The 5,000-nt window shown below is 36.3% G+C and overlaps 1 long non-coding RNA gene across 1 annotated transcript in view; it reads left to right on the forward strand.

Moving 5' to 3' along the window:
* The window catches only part of LOC118761181, a 26,500-nt gene that overhangs the window by 7,795 nt on the left and 13,705 nt on the right, over nt 1-5,000 (forward strand). Inside the window, exon 2 of the long non-coding RNA XR_004997196.1 lies at nt 1,860-1,864. This is a non-coding gene — a long non-coding RNA (uncharacterized LOC118761181). The remainder of the gene's footprint in view (nt 1-1,859; nt 1,865-5,000) is intronic.

Raw genomic sequence — 5,000 nt, forward strand, 5'->3', positions numbered from 1 at the left:
AAACAAAAAAGAAAAGACTTCACACCACCTCTTTAAAGGCTGTCAAAGGGTTTCTCCGGAGTCTAATGGTTAGACGCCATGTGACGACATCTAGATAAACAAGAGAATAAACGATTGCAAATAAAATTACCTCGATGCCTTTGTTCTAAAGATCCTTGGTCACATCGGCTCCAGAATATATATATATATAAATTTATAAATGATGGTGAAAAATTGATATTAATTTAATAATACCATTAATTTAACACTCTAATAATTTATGTATACATATATATGTATATACAAAATTTAAAGGACTGACCACTAAAGTGGACGGTCAACATGCTAGATATAGACGTTTATATATAGCATGTTGACCGTCCACTTTTAGTGGTCAGTCCTTTAAATTTTGCATGTAAAAATATTTTAATCTTTTTTTAATATGCTCGGCCACTGGTTTTAATTGATTAATATCAATTTCTACCCTTATTAAATTTTTAATATATATATATATATATAGTTAATCCAAACATGAAAACCCAAAGAGAAAACACAACAACGCGAGGACGTGGAACAAATATAGAGTTATTGGACGCTCAGGAAGGAAGGAAAGAAGGAGGGTTTAACGTTTCGAGCGGAGCTCTTCGTCAGAAACATAGGGAAAGGAAAGATCCAGAGAAGGGAAGACGGAGGAAAAAAAGTCAATTTTGTAACTATTCCGTGACAAAGAAATAGTTTTGACTTACATTTTTAGCAATACTAATGCTCATATATATATATATATATAATGAGGGCGCGTGGCTTAGTGGTTTGGGCACTCGGCTCATGATCGTAAGGTTGTGAGTTCGATTCCCGGCGACGCGTTGTGTCCTTGAGCAAGACACTTTATTTCACGTTGCTCCAGTCCACTCAGCTGGCAAAAATGAGTTGTACTTGTATTTCAAAGGGTCAGCCTTGTCACTCTCTGTGTCACGCTGATTATCCCCGAGAACTACGTTAAGGGTACACGTGTCTGTGGAATGCTCAGCCATCTGCACGTTAATTTCACGAGCAAGCTGTTCCGTTGATCGTATCAGCTGGGACCCTCGTCGTCGTAACCGGCGGAGTCTTTATATATATATATATAAAGATAGATTAATATGAAGCTTGATGCATGCTACATACAAGCACACACACATATATATAGGTTTACAGATTCGCATATGAACATATGTATACGTATATATATATATATATATATATATATATGTGTGTGTATATACTGTATAGATATGCATAAATCTATTTATATGTATATATATATGAATATGCGTATCTTTGCCTATGTCTAGACAGCCATGCGTTGTGCTGCTGACATTTAAATGGCTTAATTTTTAATGGGATCTCATGCTTTACAGTTCTCCATAGGAAGCTTTAAACTTTAAGTAATGGCAACATAAAGCATTCATATTTCATAAATACATGCATAGATAAATATCAACTCATTACCTACTACCTACCTACATATATATATATATAATTATATATATATATATATATTATATATATATATATTATATATATATATAGATGTATGTATGTATGTATGTATGTATGTATGTATGTATGTATTTATGTATGTATACACACCCCACACAACAACTTACATACATATACATGCATATAAATATGAATATATATATATATATATATATATATATATATATATATACTCTATTACTCTATTCTATTACTTGTTTCAGTCATTTGACTGTGGCCATGCTGGAGCACCGCCTTTAGTCGAGCGAACAGACCCCAGGACTTATTCTTTGGAAGCCTGGTACTTATTCTATCGGTCTCTTTTGCCGAACCGCTAAGTTACGGGGACGTAAACACACCAGCATCGGTTGTCAAGCGATGTTGGGAGGACAAACATAGACACACAAACACACACATACATATATACATATACATATATACGACGGGCTTCTTTCAGTTTCCGTCTACCAAATCCACTCACAAGGACCGAGGCTATAGTAGAAGACACTTGCCCAAGGTGTCACGCAGTGGGACTGAACCCGGAACCATGTGGTTGGTAAGCAAACTACTTACCACACAGCCAATAGATATATAGTCAAAATAAGCCACAAAAATATCCAAGGTAGTGTAGTACGATCGTTTCATGCTACTTCATTTTATTAAACGCTGTAAGTATTACATCAGTTTTAAAATGTCGAGCATGAGAGCATTATAATTTTTTAATTAAACGGACAATGCACACTTTTATACTTTAAATTCCTCAGACTCTGGGAGAATATTAAAAAGCTGTGGGCCCTTGAAACCCAAGCTCTTGCAGTAACTGGTCCTGAATCGTGATGGCATTGCTGGGATTTTGGCACTATGCAGTGTCGTCCCGTTCTGGTATTGGTGTAGCTTTCAATGCCAAAATTTGGCACAATTCCTTCCAGGATCTTCCAGATATATATTACTGCATCTCTCTCCCATCTTCTCTCCAGGGTGTAGAGTCTTAGCTGCTTCAACCTTTAACAGTAGCTGAGCTGTTGCAAAGAGACGATATTCTTTGTGAATCTTCTCTGGATTTCTTCAAGGTCCGCTGTTAATTTCATACTGGTGGGTGACCATAGATGTGAGCAGTAATCCAGGCGGCTGAGGACGAATGTCCGCCAGAGGACCATCATGGTTTCCTTATCTCTGGTTCTGAATGTTCTTAGGATCCAGCCAGCCAGTCGTCTGCACTTTGTCGCCATCCTGGTAATATGCACTTGGAAATAGGTATCATCACTCATGTCGATACCCAGGTCCCTCACAGACTTAGGCTCTGGGATTGAAATTACTTGTGGACGAGTGAACCCTGTAAGTTTCATATCCAATTTTGGATGCTGGTAGGGCAGGGCCCGGAATTTTTCAGCATTAAACTACATATAATCCTCAGCCCATCTGTAAATTGAGTCCAACATACATATATATACATACATACTACATATATATATATATATATATATATATATATATATATATTTTATTTATATCTGTGTGTATGTGTGTGTGTGTGTGCGTGCGTATGATAAGCGTCTTTCAGTTCCCGTTATTAAAATTTACTAACATGGCTCTGGTCGGCCCGAGGTCATAGTAGAAGACACCACACAGACATATATATGTGTGTGTATCTGTATCTATGTGTATACAATAATAATAATAATAATAATAATAATAATAATAATAATAATAATATAATAACAATAATTATATATATGTATATATATACAGAGAGAGAGAGAGAAAGAGAGAGAGCGAGAGAGAGACAGAGACAAAAGCGGGAGACAAAATAGAAACAGAGATAATTATTTACTACACATGCTCACACACACGCTCACACAGACACACATAAACACACACACACTCACATATGTATAAATATATATGGATATAGAGAGACACGCGGACAGAGGGGCGGGCAGACAAAAAGATAGATAAACAGAGATATAGACACATATATATACAAGTAATTCAATCGGTATGTTTGTGAATGTGTACGCATATGAATAAATGCAAGTGTGTGTATGAAACTATATGCTTTGAGAGAATATATCTATATCAAAAGATGTATATGTGTACAGATACGTTTGTGGGTGTCGCTTGCTAGAATTATGTTTAACATACGTTAAAGTCTGTAATTATTTCACATTCACTTGTCAATTCTCTCTAAATTTCAAAAGATTAAACCTGTCAAATTAAACGAATTTTTGGCATATCTAAACGTCAAGTGTCCATATGTGTGCGTACATTCCTACATGTATACATCCATCCATCCATCATTCCATACATACATATATACATACATACATGCATACATACATATATACATACATACGTACATACATACATACATACATACATGCATGCATGCATGCATGCATACATACATACTCACACAAACACACACCTATATATGAATACTAGTGTAATATGTAAGTAATATATAAATATATATATACATACACACACACATAACACCACACACACACACACATATATATATATATATATATATATATATATATATATTATTATATTTGTTGTTCGGAACAGTTCTTGGGTGAATTTTGCCCTTCTTTTAAGCAAAATCTTTAGATTTTTGGTGACAATAGCGAGGTAACAGCTTCTCTCTTCCTGCACCAAAATGCAACATAAATTTTCGATTATATTGGGCTCCAATGATTGTTGGTGTGGAGATGGGTCCATTAGATTGTTTCTCTCTCAATTTTATGTTCGTTGCATCCGTTTTTAATACCTATTTCTTTACTACCCACAAGGGGGCTAAACACAGAGAGGACAAACAAGGACAGACAAACGGATTAAGTCGATTATATCGACCCCAGTGCGTAACTGATACTTAATTCATCGACCCCGAAAGGATGAAAGGCATAGTCGACCTCAGCGGAATTTGAACTCAGAAAGTAGCGGCAGACAAAATGCGGCTACGCATTTCGCCCGGCGTGCTAACGTTTCTGCCAGCTCGTCAGCAATGGTATTAATAACCATCCGTTGTTAATACCATTGGGCGTGTGAATCAGTGTATTATCGTCCAGGAAAATTGCACTACTTTCGGGAAACAATATTTGTACCATAGCTTGGACATGCTTAACTAAAATACTCAGTTATTCATTGGGGGCAATTCTGCAATGTAGAACAATAAAGGACGAAGAGATACCTCTGATATGATCATCCAAGTTCACCACAGAGACTCGCATAATTCAAGGTAGGGGAAAACACATAGGGTTGTATCATTCTTTGGGCTGTTACCACATAAATTCACCACTAAGTAGTTAAATAGTAGGCGCAGGAGTGGCTGTATGGTAAGTAGCTTGCTTACAAACCACATCGTTCCGGGTTCAGTCCCACTGCTGTCACTTTGGGCAGAGTCTTCTATATAGCCTCGGGCCGACCAAACCTTGTGAGTGGATTTGGTAGACGTAAACTGAAAGAAGCCCGTCGTATATATGTATATATATATATATATA

Source organism: Octopus sinensis, unplaced genomic scaffold (assembly GCF_006345805.1).
Source record: "Octopus sinensis unplaced genomic scaffold, ASM634580v1 Contig10219, whole genome shotgun sequence".
NCBI lineage: Eukaryota > Metazoa > Mollusca > Cephalopoda > Octopoda > Octopodidae > Octopus > Octopus sinensis.